The sequence below is a fragment of the Nipponia nippon genome, unplaced genomic scaffold, assembly GCF_047370975.1.
Source record: "Nipponia nippon isolate SJK-2023a ecotype South Korea unplaced genomic scaffold, ASM4737097v1 scaffold_5, whole genome shotgun sequence".
NCBI lineage: Eukaryota > Metazoa > Chordata > Aves > Pelecaniformes > Threskiornithidae > Nipponia > Nipponia nippon.
The window spans coordinates 37,773,084-37,794,677 of record NW_028262369.1 but is presented as its reverse complement, the minus strand read 5'-3'; the positions used below and the strand labels follow the sequence as shown (position 1 = coordinate 37,794,677).

The window sequence follows — 21,594 nt, the reverse complement described above, 5'->3', positions numbered from 1 at the left end:
CCAGGGGAAAGTAAGTGGGAAAGGTTTGGAGCACACCGGGTAGCCAGAGAAAGACACAAGGGTGGTCTGGGTAGCATAGCAGAGCATCCCTCACAGAAATTACAACTTAAGTCACATTTCCATTTCTATTCATTGTTCAAAATTGCATTAGTGCTATGAAATAAAATAGTGTCCTCTATATCATAGAGTCCCTGACTCTGCTTCCCAAATTGAGGAGGAAAAATCATGGCAGAGGAAGAACCTCCATCCTGTCCTGTGTTAGTAGGGAACAGCTTTTCCAAGTTCCCCAAAAAACTCTGTTTAAGCAGTTGCTTGCTTTGTGGTTTCAGTACATAGAAATATATATATATATATGGGGGCCCAAATGCTCCTACACAGAATCTATACAGATGCATATCCTGAAATTCTCACAGGTCCCTGAGGGCTGGAAAAATCCTGCCTTAGAGCAGAAGAATTCTTAATTTTCTTTTTTTGCTTTTTTCCTTTTTTTTTTTTTTTTTTGCCTCTGGAAGAATGGAATCAGTTATCACTGCTGTGTTAACTTCACACTTCTACAGCATATGATGCAAGACTGCAAGCTTGGCTTGCAAAGCAGTTGATTTAAAACAGTAGAAAGCATCCTAAGGTTTGTTCCTCTAAATTTTGTTTATTACTGACATATGGATATGAAAGGGCATAATTTTGGTAGCTAGATCTAATCAGCACTTTGTATATAAAGTGCATCAAAAACACACATCAATAGCAGTCCATCTTAGTGCGTCTGCATTCCAGATCGTTGTGTAGTAGAAGTTAACTGTTCCTTTCAGTTCTCCTGGAGCCCAGCTGGTCTTGCTTAATTTCACACTATTTTATATTCTGTTTATTACTGAGGCCAACAAATATTTTATTTTAGCTGTTTGTACATGTTAAACAAACATGGGATCCTGGTGGAATGTCTCTGGCAGAAACATGCTAATTCCTTATACCCTCAGAGTCCCTTCCACACTTGAAGGAGTGGGCTCAGCCAGTTAAATTAGGCACCCAAACAGGAAAACCACAGACACACGATTACAGTTTCAGCCAAAGCTAAACAGTGCAGCATGAAAGTCGTGTTGTTGTTTGGCTTTTTCACAGTGAGGCCTGCATGAACAGAGACAGCTGGCAATGTTTCCGTCAGAGCCTGCCCGCGGGAAGCAGGAGAAAGGGGATTCTTGCTTCATGGAGTTGGCAGAATAGGTTTAGCTCTTCTCCATGAAAAGATCATCATAGGTACCAGCAACAAAACAGCACATTTCAGTTTCCAGACAGTGTCTTAGGTGTCTAGAGACTGGAAAAGTCTAAGGATTTTAGGCTTCATTTTTCTGCAGATTTCTGCCCTGATTGACGTCACCAGGCCCTGAGCACTGCTTGCAACGTTCATGCATCTCACAGGGCTGCTGCTGAGGTTGGACTGTCAGGAGGGGTGGTGAGTGCCCCCCATACTGGCTGCCTGATGGCTTGGTGGTTAGCAAACGTGCAGGAGATACTAATTTGGGCACTTGCAGGAATATTTCAAACCCAGTCTTCCACTTTCTTGCCAGGGCTCAAACCATTGAGATGTTAGATTTAAAAAGAAAGGGCACTAACATAAAACTCCATTTAAAAAAAAAGACTAGGCCTGCTGTTTTCGTTGAAAGACTGTGGTGCAGACAAGTCTGTGGTGTAACTCCAGAATAGCTAGAGACACCTTTTTCTTTGTCTGTTCAGATGCCTGAGCATCTCGCGTTCAGGGAGGTAGAAATTTAGATCTAGCCTATGTTCATGCCTCTTCTTGGCTAGTTCTGGTGGCTCCCTCTGAGAGCTGTGCCCAGCTGTTACTGCCAGCACTACCTGAAATTCTCATTCTTTGTTTAGGAAACTTAGGCATTAACACCAATTTTGTTGTGCACTGCTTCAATGGCTGGATGTCCGAAAGTTAGGTGTACCAGTGTACAACTTGTAGTTGTACTTCATTTACCTAGCCCTTAGCTACTAGGATGGTACGTACCTTAGAAACCCTTAAGGGAGGTAGAAATCTGAATATAGGCCGTTAGACCAGTCCTTTAGAGTGTGACAATGACAGTGAATGATCATTGTGACTGTGGTCTGTCATGATGAAACACAACTGTGCTACTTTATTTATTGTTAATAGAGACCGAGCTGTATATTGTGTTCTTACGCTGCCATTGCCAGACTGAGCTGGAGAGTGCTTGGGACTATGAACTAGTGTTCAGTAAAGCTGTCTGGTTTCACACTGGGTCCTTCGTGGAGTATATTAGACTGTGAGCTGTGCTGACTTCTGTTTTGCTTCTGAGGAAAGCTCAGGTGGTGTTTTTTAACTCTGAAACTGTAAGTAGTTTGGTCCTTGGCTACCTTAAAGACACAGCTTCACTTCATGGGGTGCTGCAGTGATTTAGATTGGCTGCAGTAACCAAGCTAGCAGTACCCTCATTTAACTGGGAAAGAGCTTGGTGCTGTCTTCTTTCAAAATTCTTCAGCTCTGAAAAGTATTTTCCAGCCCTTTGGTCCAGAAGAGGCCAGGCTCCTTGATTTAGCCTGTGCATCTAATAGTAGCTATTTAATTTTCAAAAGGACTGAGCCAAGTTGCATGCAAGCATTTTTTGGAATGGTGGAATCTTTTTTGTGATGGTTTGATGGCATTGTAGATATTGATTACAGTTTAGTATTGTTCCCTCAATAAAAATTGCTCAGGTGTGGTATTTGTAGAGTAAAATAACTTAAGAGTGTCAAAGATGTAGGACTCCTGGTTTCTACATGAATGGAAATTTTGTTAGTCTGTTCTCATGTTGGTGGGTAGAAAAGGCCAAGGGATGGTTGTTTGCCTAATGAGGGCAGGATACAGCTGGGAGGAAGACTGAAACTCTGCTGCAGGGTCTGCAAACAATCTAGTCACATCAAATAGATGCCCGTAGTTTGCCAAAAATCAGTGAAACAGGGAGATAATGAGGAAGATAATGCGGATAATGAAATAAAGAAAAAGAGAGCATTGTTGTTCTTTAATACAGGACCTTTTTTGAGATGTGTCATTTACACCGGCGTTCATATGAATGTTGGCCCATGTTGATTTTACAATACTTAGTTGTGTGATGGCTTCTTACCAAAGCTGAGGAAGCACCCTGTGGCTGCCCTCCCTCTAGGCTCGATAAGCTATTACAGTAATGCTGTAGTTAATGGTTTCTGGAAAGTTGATATCTATCTGCATTTGAACGCACGCATTTTGGGCTAAATATTGAGAAATCACAGGTATGTAATGCAAATCCTGGGTGTGCCAGCCAAGCCTGTAGAAAAAAGCTCATTAGGATTAATCTCTAGCAGGGTGACTAATGCAAACGGAATGAGGTACTTTCCTCCCTGAGACAGCAGAGATTTGACATAGCTTTCAAAGGGGCTTCACTGGAATGCAGTCGGTTGCTTTGTGCAATAGGTATGCCAGCTTATTTAATTTAGAACCGCTTGCTTTAGACCAGAGAATATTATACTAAATTAAAAGAGATATATAGCAGCATACTCCACAAATAGATTTAAAACAAAATTTCTTACTCAGTTCGGAAGAAATGAGGTACATAATTTTCCAATGTACATTAAGAGCATTAAAGGCAGCAGCATATGAAAGCTGTCTTAACTCCTGCTCTGCTCTTTGAGCTTTGCCAGATTTTTATGTTTGAGGAACGATATTTATGAGCGATGCATTCGTTACATCCCATCTCTGTCTAGTTTTCACAGTGACTTCCACATGTAGTATCAGGAAAATTAGTTGCAGCCCAAGATTACTAATGTGGTATTTTAGGAAGGAGTAGCTAAAGACGACTCGTTTTATTAACAGTTCTCCAAAGTCTGTCTTAGGTGGAATATTATCTACTGGTAACTTTTGTGTAAGACAACGGGATTTTTTTCTTCGCAAGTGCTGTAGTCAGCTAATAGCAGTCAAATTCTTTTGAGTGGTATGTAATTGTTAGCCCCATAAAAAGAAAAATAAATTGCTGGTTTTATCAATAAAGCTATACAGAGCCAAATACCAACACAAAGAAAATTTCAGTATAATTTACAGTGTTTAACCATGTTGCACTGCATTCCCAAGTAACGCACTGGTATTTGTAGTTTCAGATTGAGAACTTTATATTTTGCCTCTGCATTGTTTCAAAATTTCATCTGTATTACGTGTTTCATTCTGGATAACTTATCAGGCAGGGTGAGGATATTTGGCGATCCTTTCTAAAACTCTTAATCGTTTTTCAAAGAAAGTTAACGGAAAGGGTAGATTTTCTTGATAATCCTTTCAAAATTAAAATATAACACAAAAACACTATGTTTAAGTGACATTAAGGGTCTTACTTAAACCAACTAAAGCTGAGAAACGCGAAGTGAATAACTAACGTTCTCCTGTAAACTGCCCTCGTGTATTACAGCTGACAGTGGTGAAACAGAGGTTCAGAGAGCAGTTCAGATAGTAATCTTAAGACTTTGGATATTGCCTGAACCCCAGTAGCTGGGAGAGCAGGATAGATGTCTTTCAAGATTGTTCTTTCTCATGAGAGATATGGCATTTCCTTTTCATGGTCATGCTGAACATGTCTTTTCTTTGGCTGGTTTATGCTCTTTCTCTGGTTAACAGTAAGGGCTGAGTATCACACAAGTAGTTTCCAACAAACAGAGATCTAAAATTTGAATCTGAAGCCTGGAGGATCCTGACCCCAGGCTTGCTTTCTCTCCCATCTCTAGTTAAAAGAAACCCCAACTAGCCAGAACCTTCTTTTACTCTTTTAAAGTATCAAAAGGATCCAGATTCCCACCTGTTTTCATTTGTGGTCCAGGCTGACCTTTTTTTCATCGAAACCAGTTCAGTATTCTGTTTACACACTTTATTAGCTTCATACTGCCAGTATATCAGATAAGCATTAGTTAGGCACAGCAGGACTTGTTAGGGAGAATCTATTGTAGAGCTCCCATAATTCACATGATTTATAGCTCATTCTAGAAGTTTATTAAAATTCTCCAAATATTCTGACATATCTAAGAAGGGGAAGGTTTGATATCTTAGTGCTATTCCTTTAAGCCGAATGGCAGATTTTTGTGTAGAAAAAGGAATTTAATATTCTTGTTTTTTTTCAAATAAGCTAAAACTGCAGTTAATCTGAGGCAGCAGAGAAACTTTGCTTTTCAGCCACGAACACTAAAGTTAGCCCATATTTTTCAGAACTCTTGCAAGCAGAGCCTGAAGTCTCTGATTAATGTCAGAATCTCCTTTCAGTTTTTCTCTGAACGCATTACTTTAAAATTTTCATGATTGTTTAAAGTTGCACGTCTTGCTGATACTGCCCCTATTAAATGGTACAAGAAAACACAACATTACATTACTGACAGGATCAAAACAGAAAGTGACACTTTTATGCAGTTGTGTATTTTGTGAATTGGGGTAGTAATTGGAATATATTAATGATTTCCTTGACTCCTCCTTATCTTGCTCCACCCCTGCTCCCCCGAAACTGTCCATGTAAACTCTGAGGATATTTAACACATTTTTAAGCTGTCCAGTTCTATGTAGCTCCTTGTAAAGTAATTTGGAATGATGATTGCTACTTGGTGAGACGTGCTCAGACATAAACTCACACATACGCATAGCAGCACATAAAGCATGAACCTGTTAAGGATTTCACCTTTTAAGAAATGACAGAATAATTACAGGACAACATGTCCTTCATGAGTAAAAACAACTAAGCTAAAGTGCTTTCAAGGCTGGCGTGGCCTACTTCTCTTCTAGCAAGCTGCATAAATCATAAACTGTTAAGGGATTGATTCATACACTGAGTGATAACTGGAGTCTATATCATGATGTATATGAATGGGTAGATAACATACATGTACACTGAACTGAATTCAGTTCTTAGTCACAGCTAGGCAACAGAACTGAGTTGATATAGCCCAAACCCTGACTTTGTATACAGATATAGAAAATGTAGAGGATGAACCGCATGCTTCCTTAATGAAGGGTAAATAAGTTATTGCGTTTTCAGACCAGTTCAGGAGGGGATTGTAATAGTTGGTAAGTTGGCCTCAGGCTGAAACTTAGTGTGTTAGAAGTTCTCAGTCCTGGAATGAATGTTCCTGGCTTTAAAAAAGAAGAAAAAAAAGGGGTCTTTCATCTAATTTTACCTGTTTGGGTGTGAATAAAAATAAAAGTGTTGATGTTTTCAGTATTTAAAATAAAACATGCCTTAGCCAAAAATAAAAACCCCAAAACAGAAATGTCCTCTGGCTTTTCAGGTTACCTCTTATCTCTTACAGTGTCTTTCTGGTGAATAAATTGTTAAACTTCCTTGTATGTTTTTATGACCTGAAATATTTCAGATGCTGCAGATAATCTATATTAGTGGGATGATGTTTCTTTCTCTGAACACTTTAACTGGACAGATTGCACATATGCTCTAGCATTACCAAAGGCCAGGTGAATCCTGAAGAGCTGTAAGCAAGGGTAACGCAACCTCTGAAGGTTATCCAGAGATTTAAGCTACACGAAAATTATACTTGTTGGAAATACCTACTCTTTACAGGCAGGGGTGCTTCTTTTTCTTGCACATGATTTTAGGGCCACAGTTTCAAAGGTATGCTTAATAGACTTTTCTTTGTGTACGAAAAACCTTTGCCCCTTAATACACAGTGGCACATTGGTTGGTCTAGATAGCTAACATTTGCATGCATAGGCAGTAGATTCTGTCATTTATGCATGTAGATAATAGAATTTACATGCACAAAACTCATTTGGACTCGGCCTCAGAACAGATTGGGAGGACAGGTATTTAAGATTTGAGGGACAGATGCACAGTAGGGGACTGCTGGGGTAAATGACGGTTGAGTCTGGAATATTGAAATAGGAATGCTAAAGAAAGGCTGAAGACAGTGCTCATCTGTGTTTGAGTTGTGCTGAAAGCAAAAAGAGTTTAAATACAAAGAGCAAGGCAAGAATGATATCAAAGGTCACCTTTCATTGTGAAGAGAACTCTAACTTGAAACATGAAATTTTCTTTTCTGAAATATGTTTTTGCCTTATGGTCTCTGTCCAGTGATGGCCTTTAATCCGGCTTTCATGAAATTTCAGCCAGAGCCTACTACTTCATGTCACTGATACCAAGTCATTTAGCAGAGATTGTAGACATTTAAGGGTCAGTCCTTCAACTCAGGTGAGTTTTTTAGGCCCACTGAAGTAAATGCAGCAATGTTGGTTTTGTGCCAGCTGAGCAAATGTGATTGAATATTTAGGTTCTTTCAAAATTACTTCTATTTGTAGAGTATCCCTCTATTTGATCTTGGTCAGCCAAGAATAACATTCTGGTTCTGAAATTGACAGACATCTTTTACAGTGTAAGAGGAAATTGGTATCCAGATCTAAATGTTGCCATTTGGGACCCCAACTAAACAAAGCTTGTCACCCACACCAGGGCCACAGCACGCAGGAAGGCATTGTCTGGAATCGGACTATGAAAAGCCTTTTACATTTTAATATCACAGTGGTCACTTGGCCTAGCCCAAACCCACTCTTTGCTTAAATAAGATCTCACTGAAATTAATGAGTCCCATTGGAGTCAATAGGATCTTTTTTGAGTAAGGAGAAAATTCTTGTGGCTCTCTTTCGGTGCACTGAGTGCGTACTATCAAGGCCTCTGCAGCAATGCACTTAAACACAACTGGGTGAAATATGGAGAGAGCAGAAGTCTTAATTTCGAATTTCTCGGGTTTGTCAGATTATGTTATATAGTATCAGATTGTTCTCTGAAAGCTGAGGCCACTGGAGTCCCATTACACTTCCTGGGCTAGATGCTCGCGTGATGTAAATTGGTGTAGTGCTGCTAGAGTAAGTGGAACTGTGTTGATTTCATTAGCTCAGGATTTAGCCCACTAGGTCTGAGATAGCTATAAAACCTCACTGTGCACTTTGAAAGTTGTACCCTATAAATGCTTCTGCAGTGCAGTTTTTTATAGTGTCTATAGGAAACCCACTTTGTCTCTGTGGCTTAAAAACACTAACTAATCAAGGTCAACCTTCTGTCGTTCTCACACCATAACTGTTAATACTAAGAAGTGGGGTTTTAAGTGTACTGCCTCATAGCGTGTTTGATCTTTTTTTCACTTTTTAGTTTGTCACTCTGAACTATTTGTATCTTGGACCATTTTTACAAGTACACAAACATAAAGGGAATATCACTAGCAGAGACTATCTCAGTGCCCTATGTAGTAAAGTATCCTTCTCTGTCAATGCATGTATGTACTTGCACGTAAGTGCTAGATATGTATACACACACACACACAAAATTAGTATACAGTAAGTATCCTCAAGCACCCACATTCCTTTTTCACTTGGTAACTAATGAAATGACATTTTTTGCAAGAAAACGTTATGCCTCGTAGTGTTAGCTGTTCCAGTGTCTAGACTGAACTCCATTGCACTGAACTCCATTGCACTCATTGACAATGCAAGTGATTTGGCATTAAGAGTTGAGGTTGTTTTCCTGACAGTCATTTGAAAGTGTTTTGCAACAGTTACCTCAGAAGTAGATTTGTTTCTGCGAGGGGAAGAAAATCATACTAACTGAGGTGCAGAAGCAGGCATCCATGTGCTTTTCCATTAGTATATGGCAGCTTTTATTTTGGTAAACACAAGGATAATATAGGAGAATCTGTTTTTTCAGTTGCACAAACAGCTCGAAAGAGATTTGTAATCAAATGTTTTCTAGCAATCTTTATTTTAATATTTGATGGTCATCTTTGGGGGGAAAACCCCTCAATTTCTTTCCCCTGTTAATCTTCTACTTGATGTATGTCAAATAAAATGCGCTAATGGTTCTGGATGTGAGACAACATGTCTCTAAAAATATTACATAAACTTCAACAATACCTTCAAGATACCTAATGGCTTTCTGGATGGGGAGCTAAACAACCCATCTACATCTGTTTGCTTACTGAGTGTAGCTAGTGGATGCAGTGTATATTTTTCTTCATTAAGTGTCAAATTTTTGAACTTGTCCTTAGTAAGAATGAGGGGAAAGAAGAGAAATCATTAGAAGATCAAAAGAACTTCTTATTAAAGTGTAGGCTGTATACCAAGAGTAACCACAGTTGTTATCCCACTAACTCTTAAAGTAAACTAGGATTCTGTAGATAATTGATTTTGCAGCATGGCAGCCAAACTGACAAAAGAATAGAAAATCTGGATCAGATTGGATTCACTTAAAACGCCACCTCACTTAAATAAAAATATTGAAACCATTTCATTTGCTCTGTGCAGAATTAACTGTTTGATGTCAGGTGCTGGTAAAGGAAATAAATGGTGTTAAAGAGTAGGTTGATGAAGATGAACAAATAATGATCCTGCGTCTAGAGCTCCCAGCTGAGATGTGAAGGAGCTGAGTGCAGGTCACTGGTCTGTGTGTGTCCTGCTGCACAAGTTCTGTGTCTCTGAGGCCACATGTCCTGCAGTGGTGAAACACTGGCTGCAGTCTGTGTGCGTGCCCCTGCCAATACTGCTTGCTGGAAGATGGCATTGCCATGAAGCCCTAGGCACTGAAATGATCTGAGTTAAAGGAGACCCCTTTTACTGGGGTTGGAGTGAGATGGCTTCTCTTTTTAACCCAAATAATTCCTGTGACCTGGTTGACACTGCAGACCTGCAAAATGGAGAACAGGTACATGGGACTGTATCATTAATTAGTCCTCTTTCCATGGAGAACCTACAAGAACAGGGATTCAAAGCACCTTCTCCTGGGAGCAGGTTGTTATCAGGCGCTTGGGACATTCCCTTGAGAGGCTGCAGGCTCTGGTTCAGATTTCAGCTACAAATTAGGCTGCGAGTAGATTTGAACTTGAGTGTCTTGAGAGAAACCGAGGAGAACAATAGCAGCTTCACACTGTGTCATGCCTCAGCTCCAATGAGTAATGCTAAATTGCTTGCATTGTCACAACCATGCGCTTCCCCTGGTGATCCTAATGGGTCCCTGCAGATCCGGTGGGAATCACAACGCTGACTGCATACATTTTTTAAGATTGTTTCAAGATATCATGGAATACATCCAGAACCCAGAGTGATGTTTTCTTTGGGGCCCCAGACCATAGAATGTTTAATTACTGATGCCATTACTAAAAATAGCCATAGGAAAAGGCACAGTTTAATCTTTTAGAGAAATGTTTGGGGAATGGGGGTTAGGGCGACTTGTTTTAGAGCATAATTTCCCTATAGCTTAGAATCTATATAATTATAGTAAAATTATAAAAACGGATTGCCTGCCCTTTTGTATTCAGACAGTGGGCATGTTGTACCCTTATTAAACCAGTGTTGCTGTTCCTAACTTCTCATGTATTTTTTCTTAGCCCTAAGCCCAATTAACTCTATCCCAGCCAAAACCAGCACAACTTCATATGCTAATCTTCACCTAACTTGTAAAGTTTTGATTGGGTGTTTGATGCCAGTTTCAGAGGTGATGTGTAATTTGGTTTTCCTTCCATTTGCCCAGGCATAATGAACCCAAATTATAGCTAGTGGGATTTGTAAGCATATTGCAAACTGGGTAAGTATCTAAGCCAGTAAATGTAAGGGAGTCCAGAAGATATCAGATCTTGAATACAGTGTATACTGAGGGCATAATCTACATTACTTTTGACGACTCCTGGACTCTACTGGACTTTTGAGTTAATTAGAGTCGCAATGACCACTGTTTTTTAATTCCTCTTTCCTGTTGAAGCTCAAATATTAGTCTTGGGACACCTTTTCAAATTGACTTGCCCATCTGTACTTTAAATTACACAGCTAGTAGCAATAATTAGATTTTTCCATTCCTGAATATGGATGTGTGTGTCAGAAGACTCAGGAATGTCAGACAGATGAATTTTCAAAATGAGCCAACAACCGAAGAAATGGAAGTAGCCCTAGTGACCCTGTAACATATATCCACATCTCAAAGTTTTTTGAGAACTTGGAAAATTCAAACGGCAACGGAAAAGCACTGTGTATCCCCAGGCAGCCTTAATTTGCATGATCAGCACTTACTCAGCAGAGTACCATAGGTATTGGAGACCTTGGTATATTAAATGGGTCACATTTAACTGTCCTTGAACAATTTCTCCTATGTATTAAACATAAACAAGCTTTTTGTCGTATTCAGCATCGCTGTTTTTCTTTTCTCCACATTTTCTTTGATACAGGGTAATTTTTCTGTAGGAAATTTTAGAGGGCCACAGTGAATATGTTATGCCACTTTCCTCCTATATCCTTGTTAAGAATTCTGCACTTCTCTTGTTTCATTTTCCTTGTTGTTTTTTTCCTGAGAGTTGGGTAATTCCATCTGAGCAAAAATTAAAATTAAAAAATGTTGGGTTTTGTAACTGAGGATTGTAGGACAAATTACAAAGTCTCTTTTAGTTTTCTAAATAGCCTTTGGAGACTGACTGTTCATCTCTTGTCATGTAAATCCACTGCCCGCAGATCAAGCTGTCTGTTGGTAACCGGAAAGAAGATGCAAGAGACCAGTGTTTTTCAGATGCTACAGAAGGAAACTGGTGGCGGAGTTCAAATGTAAATAAAGATGGCAGGAAAATGTTCTCTTTCACAATAAAATCCAAACAAGTCCTTCTTTAACATCCTTTGGTATTTTCCTGTGATGTGTTAAATAAAAGGTTTTTCCTTTATGTTACAGGAGATACCTTTCTGCCCATTAAAATTCTCTTTTTTTTAATAGCATCCAGGAAACCTTTCTCAAAAGCTAGTGAGTGGTTTTACACCCTGAATAGTTTTGAACAGAACTCTATGAAGTCACTGTATCCTATGCCAAAATGTAAGACATGCATTCAGTGCAGAGAAAGAAGAGGAAAAGAGTGGGGAAAAAACTTTTAACAGTTACTGTACATGAAGAAAGCTTTAAAAAAGGTTGGTTTTAAGCATGCTACTGGCTTTGATGTAATTAGCTTGCTGTTAAAACTGTTGTACACTAATGTCTGAAAGAAAGAGACTAATTAAATTAAAAATTGTATTTGCTGCGCAGTTTCACAGATTTGTAAGTCTACAGTCCTGCATATGCAAAAATTCTCTATTTAGATCACCCATTTCCAAAATCCCATATATTGTAAAAGCTTGGAAGTCAAAATTGAACATTACTTCCTGTGAAATATGGGGTGATATGTCAGCAAAAGAATCAAGTTTGTTCAGGATTGTTTGAAATTTGGCTCACTCAGTGTGAAAAGTCTAAACACATTAAAAGATCCAGTCCTAGGGGAACTGAACACTCCTAATACATACAGGACCTAAAGAACTCTCAAGACAAAACCTTGAATTTAAGTGGCTGAGTTTGAAATAGTTTTGGGTTTGTTTTTTTTTTTTAAAAAAAAAAAAAGTTCATTCTTACTATTAACAGTCTTTTTTCTCTCTCTCTCTCTTTTTTTTTTTTGAAAAAAAGAAAAGCCTTAGCAATATTCACATTCTTGAATAGATAGTTCATAGGACACTTTTACTGACAGACTACCTTTAAGGACTCTTTTGGATACATTACCTCCACAGTGTTCCTAAATTCGACTCTCTTAAAAGTCAAATAAGTTGGATAACTCCCTTCAATGTGTTTTCAATTGCAGATCATGGCACTTTCATCCAACAATTTTGAGGAGATAACTTTTAATTACAGTAATAAGAACCACATGGGCAATGATTGATGCAAACCTGATGTGTTCTCTTACTTTATTAATCTTTTTAATTAGAGGCAAAAGAATGCTTTATCTGTTGAGAAGAGGAGATGAGTTGTGATGTTCTGTTGCACTTTTGTGACTTAAAAATTTGATTGTTCACCAGAAGTGTGTGTTTACCTGGATACAAAAGGTGAGAGCGACTTGCACAGTTTTCTTCTCCAGCTTTGCTTACCTTTAGCTCTGTGTGGTGCCCCATATGGCACCCTACTATTGAGGCTATGATACTTTTCTATTAGTTTTACTTTAGTTCTAGAAGCCTCTTATAAGCATAGTTTACAAACTCAATTAGAGGGCAAGGAAAGGAGGGACAGTTTAACATCACCAAATGTCAGAACAGTTGCTTGCCAAAGGGTAGGTTGTATGAGATGTTGAGAAAGACCTATGAGATGTCTTGTTCTTTAACTCTCCTTAGCTTTAGGAGTTGAGAACTTAGCATGTCTTGGGTTCACGGTGGCTATGGTTTGAAGCAGTTGTGGTTTAGGATGGTGTGAAAGATACACAAATGGGATGATGTTGATTCAGATGCTAACATGGGTCTTTGAAACAGATACTGTGAATATTTTATCTGCGCTGGTTTAATGGATTCCCTTGCCTTGAGCATACAGAACGCTAGATTCAGTTCCCTCTGTGGCTGAGATACTTCGCAAACTTACAGGTAAGGCTTAGGTTTCACACATATGCCTGGAGTTTTTTGTCTTGCAAGCACTCTGAGTAGGATTAATGGCCATGGTGGAAAAACAGCACAGAGACTTTTCCCACTTATTATTGTGATTTATCCTTTGATATTATATAGTGCCAATAGTGTACCAAGTAAGTTACTAACGAGTAAAGGCAAGGTCTCTGCTCTAGAAGGTTCATATTCTAACTAAAAATATGACATCTCAGGGCTTCATAGAGAGGCATGAAGGCAATGAAATTTCTGGGCAGCGAGGGAAAATGGAAAACTTACGCACATAAGATGTCAAAGGCAAAGCCAGTTTTTGATACCTGGATTTTGTGGTTCGGATGAGAAACCTGTAAATTAACCTATATCAGCACAGGAGTTAGTGGAACTTCACAAAACGTTCTGCAAACTAACGAGGAAAGAACAGCACACACTTTCAGAGACATGAAGTTGTCTAAGCTTCCTGTATTGCTTTAGCAATAGCATAGAGATGACATGGATTCCAGCCAGTGTTGTGACTTGGTAGCCTGTGCTAGCATGTTAAGATGCTGACTTTGGACCTGATCCAAATGTCTTTGAAGTCAGTGGAAGACTTTCAATTTCAGTGAGTGAGCTGCGGAGGTGTTTTGACGTGCTTTCTTGTGCCAGCCAATTTGGAAATATCAGTGGGAACAGAGAAGGGGAGAAGTTCAGTTTCCTGTATCAACTGAAAGAAGGGAAAGGGAAATTTTTTTTTTTTTTTTTAAGAAACATTTTCCAAAAGATCATTATGCCTATCACCACATGAGAAAATGGACTGGGCTCAGGATAGGGGATGGTAATGGAGAGAGAAGGGCAGTTTGTTGAGTGGCCTCACTTTATGACTCTTTATTTGTGTGGTAGAAGTGGGTGTGCAGCTCATCATTGATATAAAAGTTTAGTCGGATATGGTCTCCTTTAAAGCCATTCCAGACGACCTTTAAGTAGACCTACTAGCACTCAGTGCCATTCAAACTGTGACCTTGTCTGTGAATTAGTTCCCTGTGATTGCTTAAGTAGTGATACTTGCAGCAACAGAACTGTAAAAGTTAGGCCTAAAAAAAAAAATAAATTGGGCTTGCATTACATTTATTGACAAAATGGTTGTTTTAGCCAAGCCCATTCATCCATCCCTAGGTCTGGACACAGTAACTCTCTAGAACCACTCTCTAATGTAACGAGAGTGGCACAAGGGAGTTGAAGTGCTCAGAGAGCCTACATTTTTTTCAATCTGTCACACTCAGCATGAGAATGTATGGCGAAAGCATGGAGGGGGTATTGCATTTTGGGATTCCTAGAAGGGTGCCCTGGCATATATTCCTACACACATGTTAGTCATATCTAAATTTTTGAGCAATTGAATTTGGTAATAATGACCATGAATTAACCATCTGTCAAAGATAAGGAATGTCTACTTTAACCCTCAGGCTGCCACACATGCCTTTATATGGTGCCCACAGCATTCCTTTGGTTGCCAAAGTGGAAGTGTGACAGCCGACCAAAAGTTAACATGGAGGGGGGATACATTCCCTTCCACTTTCTGAGAAATTATTTTTCTTTTGCTCGTTTGTTTCAGCCAAACTCTAGCAATATCAGAGTTGTTTCTGCAGATTGTTTTGATTTTGAAAAAGAATGACTGCTTTATGCTGCAAATACATTTCAGCTTTAAAGAAGAAGGATCTTTTTTAATTATCTTTAATGTTACTTGAGAAGAGATGTACATTGCATAGAAGGCTTAGAACTGAAAACTATTGGATTTTCTACTTAAATTGTCCTCCATCCTCCACTTCAATCCATCATCTAAATGAGGCAGTGTATATCTTTAAAAATGTAGTACAACTCTATCTTCAAAGAGTCCAGAGTAGTGCAGAGATCATTTGCCAAACTTACTTCCTTGCTGTGTACTTCACCCATAAAACCAAGATTCAATCCTCAACATCCAGAGCAAAGCTTATAAAAGAATAAATGTAACCACTCATTTAGAAAGTTAGCCGGCTAACTAGTGGACATCTATGTGGTGGGACTTTTTTGTTTTGTTTTTTTCCTGCTTGGACTGAACTTGCCTCCTCACAGCTATTTTCTAAGATGTATTCTTCCACAGATTACTAGCCTCTATTAGGTTGTTTTGTTGTTTTTTTTTTAATAAAGACTCATTAAAAATTGTAATGATATTTCCATTAATTCCATTTTGAGTGCTGACTGGATCGTATTATGTGGATGTAACTACTAGACTTGTTTTTTAAAAAAAAATAGAAATGTTTTGGGGAAAAATTTTCAGCAAAACCTATCCATCAGTTCGCTGAGACTTTGTTGTGGCAGTCTTCACAAAGGGATTTGATTTCAGTAGTCTGGGAAGTGGGTGTCTCTGGCATGTTGAGAAATGCAACTTGTCCCAGGATAGTTTGGTTTGAGGGTGTGTGGTTTGGTTTGTTTTTTTTTTCTTTTAAAAGTGAGCTGCTTTCCCTGCCCCCCTTCTCCTTTTCAGTCCTTTCTGATGGTCTTAAGTTCTCCTAACTGGTCCACTTTGACCTTATAACTTGTAGAAACATCCATATGGAAAACATCAAGATGCTTAATGACTTGCGTGATTTCTTTGGGAGGGGAAGAGGGAGCAGGGGAAACAAAGTTCATTCTTTGTACAGTAAGCTCATTGGTATACCTGAAGTGATCAGTCTTCTCACCTGTCTCTCACAGTAGCTGAATGTAGTCACAAAGGCTGCCTCCTTGCTGCTTGGGAATTAAGAGATGATGGTACTGAGGAGAAAGGTTCCTCACGTTTTACCATGGGCTGTGAATAGCTGAGCAGCTAAATGGCTGCTAATAGCTTTACCAGCTTGAGGAGTTCCTGTAAATCTCCCGCTCCGTGCATCATCTTTGGAAGAATCATCCACTGTCTGTTTAGAGCAGTTTCAGGTCCCTTTTGCACAACCTGGGCTACAGGGCTGGGGATCTAGCCCAAGCAGCTAGCAACGACTTGCAGTACTTTCTTGTCCCATAATCAGAGATTGCAAATGTGCTGTCATGTGCATCTTGCAGAGGCTTTGCAGTGGCTATCTAGAACTTCCCTCAGGTTCAGGTCAGACTTTCTCCATTTCCACTTGGTAAGGCTGCTTTGCTGCTTGTCCCTGAAAAAAATCCTGAAATGGAAAGAAATAGAGGCAACACAAAAAGAAATACAACTTTTCAATATCAGCTGAAGTGATCGCATGGATCACTTGGTATGGAGTATGTTTTTTTAAAAGATTTCTCTCATTTGTTTCCTGAAGAGTCACATTCCATGTGGTTAATTTGGGCTGGACTGTGTCTTATATTTCAACAATAGTTCATGCTAACGTACAAGTATGTAGCTTTGTCCTGCAAAATATTGTACAATGCAGTCCCTTAAACAGTCTTTATCTTGCAGTTTTAGCTTCCCCCCAATACCCCCCCTTGAAACGTAGGTGGTCACCCAAAGTAAACAGAATTCCTTCTACTCCCTCCACATCTGCTATGTGTTATCTGGCACTCACCTCTGACCCTGATATTCATCATAAGAATAAGAATTGCATCCTATTCAGCTGGTTGCATGCACTTTAACTCCAGTGATCACTGGCTGTTGAAATAGCATGTGCTGGGAGCAGAAATTGCTGAGACAGCATCGGGGTGTTCAAACTGCACTGTTCCACTTTCTTGTACACTTTTGGATAACTAAACAAGATTCTGGAGATAAGCAGGTTAGCACAGTATACTTGGGGACAGACTTTGGTATAGCTTAGGGTTATACTTCCTAGTGAATGCCATGAAACATGTTCAATACTGACTCTTAATGAGAAGGATTTTTGAAAACAGACTAGTTCTCTTCCCTAGCTGCTGTATGAAATGTCATTGTGCATCTGTATAGAGAAACAGTATCCTTCTGTACGGAAGCAGTAAGTTTGAAAGTATGTTTGTGTTGCAAACAGCAGTTAGTGATCCTCTTACTTTGATTTAATAACACCATCCTCCATGACTTGGTGGTATCATTCAAGGAACTAAGTAATTTTTGTTGTGAGTAAGACTTTTAAAATCTGACCCTAAATGTGAGGATCCATATGTTAGCATGAATACAGATCTGGTCTCTGTGACCCCACTAAATGGAACCCATCTGAAATTTTCCTTTCTCACAAGGGTGAACAGAATTACTTTTTGGACACTGTGGAAGAAGAAATAAAACTGTCAATTTGCTCGCCAAGGGTGGATTGATTAAAACTTTGGGAACTTCCCAGTTGGAACTAGAATCTTCTTTGTTTACTGTAGACTTTCTGCTACTTTCCTCTCTTCTTTCACGGCAGAGGTGTGAGGGAGGAACCCTCTGCTAGTCCCCTAATCTTCAAATTCACATCTTCAATTGAATTATGGTCATAGTCATGCAGTGCTCTCAGTTAAGTAACGTGGCTTTGGTCTGTAGGATAAACTGCAAAAATCTTATGGGCCTTTAGCTGCCAAGTTTATCTCCCCTCCTCATCCCCAATCCTTCTGATTTTCAGGAAAAAAGATTTGGGAACCAACAGTGTTGTGAGATCAGTGTGGTTTACCAGCTGCCACTATTGCCCTTTGGTGCTACAAGCTGGATGACTGATTACTGACAAACAAACCAAGACCTCCTTGTACCAACACTTTTAGGCGATCTCTGTCATCCCAGCAAAAACCGTTCTTACACGGGCACTTCTAGTCAGAGAGCCATCATGTGGATTACAAGCATCTAGTAATGCTCAGTGATACATACTGATTATCCGTATGTAAACAGATTTTTTCTTCCTTTAAATTGGTTATGCTTCTTCACTTGCTAAGTTTGTTTCCTTGAGCATGTCTGTATTTATATTTAGCAAAATTAACAAGGGATGAAATAGGTGCTGAGGATGTTAATTATGTAATTACACGAGCAAAGACGTACCATGTAATGGGCAGAGAAGAAAAATGACAGAGCTTACATGAAGAAATTAAATCCCATGTTAGGTTTCTGATTAAGGTCCTCATTTTTACTATGTTGCCAGTGGTCACTGGTAACCTCAAATGCAAAGGTGAAGGGTTTTATTTCTTGTTTGCGTTTATTGAAGTATGCATATGTGCATCTGATATATGTTTACATTAGTTATTCTTTTTTACCAGCAGATTAAAATACGGGAGGCAGGATTCTCATCCAGGAAATCATCTGTTTGAAAAAGACTGTAAAGTGAAATGAAAAGGATCGTATGAACTTTAGTGGTATCTAAGTGGTTTCAGTTTTGCGCATTGTTAAAAATAATGCGGTGTCCTTTGGTACCCTTTTCGTCTTGTTTGTTTTAATCAAGAAGACCAGTTAGTTTGAAAGGTAGTTCTCCGTATCAGAATTGACTTCTGATCATCCTATCACTTCACAATTCTTTATCCATCAGGAACACTTGAAAGTATATGCACATGTTCATGGGGATTTTTCTTTTCCTCCGGAGAGATTCAATTATTTATGCTAGAATTCTTCTTATTGTGAGTTATTTTTATAATTGAATCAAAACTGTGTAGGCTGATACAGCCCCAAGTTACCTTTGTGATCTGAAAAATCCTCAAAATGGCCAAATAGAATAACTTTGTCACTTGTTTGTCATACCAGTTTTGACAATGGGTCATTCCATAGATGTCTAAAATGATCTTTAGCCACGTTTTTATGAAGCCGGAACTGTAATCCAATAACAATTTTCTGGCTAAGTGCCTCTCAGTTGCCACTGGGGACTAACTGCATCACTGTTGCTGCTCTTAAAATGAGCTTAAGCTAAAAGGACACAAATTTCATATTTCTTTCCTTAATTTCTTGAGAGTAATCTAAGAAAATAATATTTTAAATAATTGCATTCTGGTTCCTGAGGGACATCAGCATAATTGCATTGAGGATACCTTTATTTTTTTATGCATTTATTTATTAACAAAGAAGTACATTCCATCTGTAAACCAAACGATTGGTCCAGTGGCACAAAACAATAAAGCAATGAAGCCTCTAGTTCATTAAATTGGAATATAGGGATTGAATTACTAATTTATATTGGTTTAAATGTCATGTTATAAATTATAGAATTCTAGGAAGTAAGGGAAAAATGTTCCCTATGATGCAGGCTACCTACAGTTCCAGCCAGGAAGATTTATATAAGACTCATTGGAGATGAAGCAAGGAGAGGTACGGAAGACTGAGACTGGCATGGTTCATCTGGTGCGTTGGTGGCCACGTCACAGAAGGCACAACTTAAAAAAAAACCAAACAAACAAAAAAAAACCCCAAACCACAACAAACCCAAAACCCCCAAAACAAACGAAAAAAACCCAAACCCTTATTTAAACTGAGGATACTCTGGAGGGGTTACTTCTAATATGGACAGTTTGAAATGCTGGTTTCTGAAACTCTGCAACATGAAGGTCAGGTAACAAAAGAAAAAAACAGTGAGAGAGAGATGCTTCATAAACCTTAAGTGGTTTCATTTCATTCCTATGTTATCTCTCCTGTCACCCACCCTAGTGTTTTTTATTCAGTGTAATCTTGTATTCAAAACTTTCTTGCAAATTTCAATCTGCTATTAAGTTCCCTCTATTCTGATCATTTTAGTTTGGTTTCTGTGTTTAATAGTCTCTGGAGTTGCCTGTAGAAGGAACTATAAAACCCATATAAGACAATATGTTCTCTTCAGAGTTATTATGTTGACTGGATTCCTACTATTGGGACCTAGTCCTCTGATTTTGGAGTTGAAATCTTAACTGGCTCTTACTTCAGCCTTCAAGATCACAGGCAAGTCACCTTCTGAGAACAGTATGTGCCTCAGTGTTACACTTCTTCAAAAGTTGTGTTTGTTTCCTCCTTGAGTAACAGGAAGAGTTTCACAAAGGCTGCCCTCAGATTTTCTGGAGATATGTTAGCTAATCTTTCCCTTTCTTACATAAAATTGATACTAAATCTAAGCCACCTGTATGGCAATCTGTCATGAATGTTCAGGAATTGATAATTCATTTAACAAATCTGAGATGATGTGATGTTTCCAGCGTTTCTGCAATGAAGTCATGCTTACTATGAACTTAAACTGCCTCCCCTCTTCATTCGAGCCTTCTCCTCATCCTCTGTGGGCTTCTGTTTGGAAACCAAATAAGCACAGCAGAGTATTTTATTTTTGTCTCTATTCTGTGCCACATCTCACCTTTTACAGGATTTTAAGGAAGCCACTACAGTAAGTAGTTTAATATGTCTATGAAATAGCATGTGACATGCTTGTTTCACAGTCTTTCTGACGTGGAAGATGCAGTTACGATGGGAAGTTATGCCTGCTAGTCTTCCTTTGTAGAAAACTTATTCAGTTATTTGATCTACTCATTGATGTACTTTGAACCACCATTAATTCTGATACACAAAAGATCAAGGTTCTTCCAGGTTAAAATTTGTACTTGTTTTGTGGGAAGCGAGATCTCAGTCTCTTCTGACCATTAGAAGTGGCCTGCTCTACCCCATCTCAGAGTCGGGCGAAGGCTACAAGCCCTCGAGCAAGTCAGCAAGAATTGAGGCACTTTCATGAGTACCAGCTCTTTGCTCAAAGCAAGGCCAACTTTGATGAGGTTCCTCAGGGCTGGTCCTGTCAAGTTTTGAACATCTCCAGGGGCAGGGATTGCACAATCTCTCTGGCCTACCTGTTAGTGTTTTACTATCCTTGTGATTTTTTTTTTTTCTTCCTTTTAGCAATATTTCATTGCAATATTCCTTGTTGCAACTCGGCGTCCGTTATCTCTTATCCTGTTACTTGTGCACCTCTCAGAAGAGTCTGGCACGCTCTCAGTAGTTGAAGACTGCTTCAGACTGTGTTTGAGACTGGCTGCAGTTGCCTTTGTTTTGGTGAACTTTCTCTGTCTTGCAGAGCTTCAGAATTTTCAAGAAATAGTATTCTGCCTTCAGTAGTTCGTTGGACCTTATTTTTAGCATTTTGTTGAACCTCATCTAAAGTGGATTGAATGGGGTACACAAATTCTTATACTTTTCTGTAAGAATCAGGTTTTCTATTTCAAGGTCTGCAATGTGGGTGTGTCTGGGATTTGTAAGGTGTATAATTTGGATTTGATAATCATATTCTCAAAAGCTGGTTTATGAAGGACAGTCGTGCCTTTGCAGGTCATGCTTCTGCTACAAAAGCTCATGACGCTTTGAGTGCATTTTCTCA

At 39.0% G+C, this 21,594-nt stretch overlaps 1 protein-coding gene across 1 annotated transcript in view; it reads left to right on the top strand.

Moving 5' to 3' along the window:
• Nucleotides 1-21,594, top strand: part of LOC148052134 (uncharacterized) — a 79,810-nt gene that overhangs the window by 12,169 nt on the left and 46,047 nt on the right. The window lies entirely within an intron of this gene.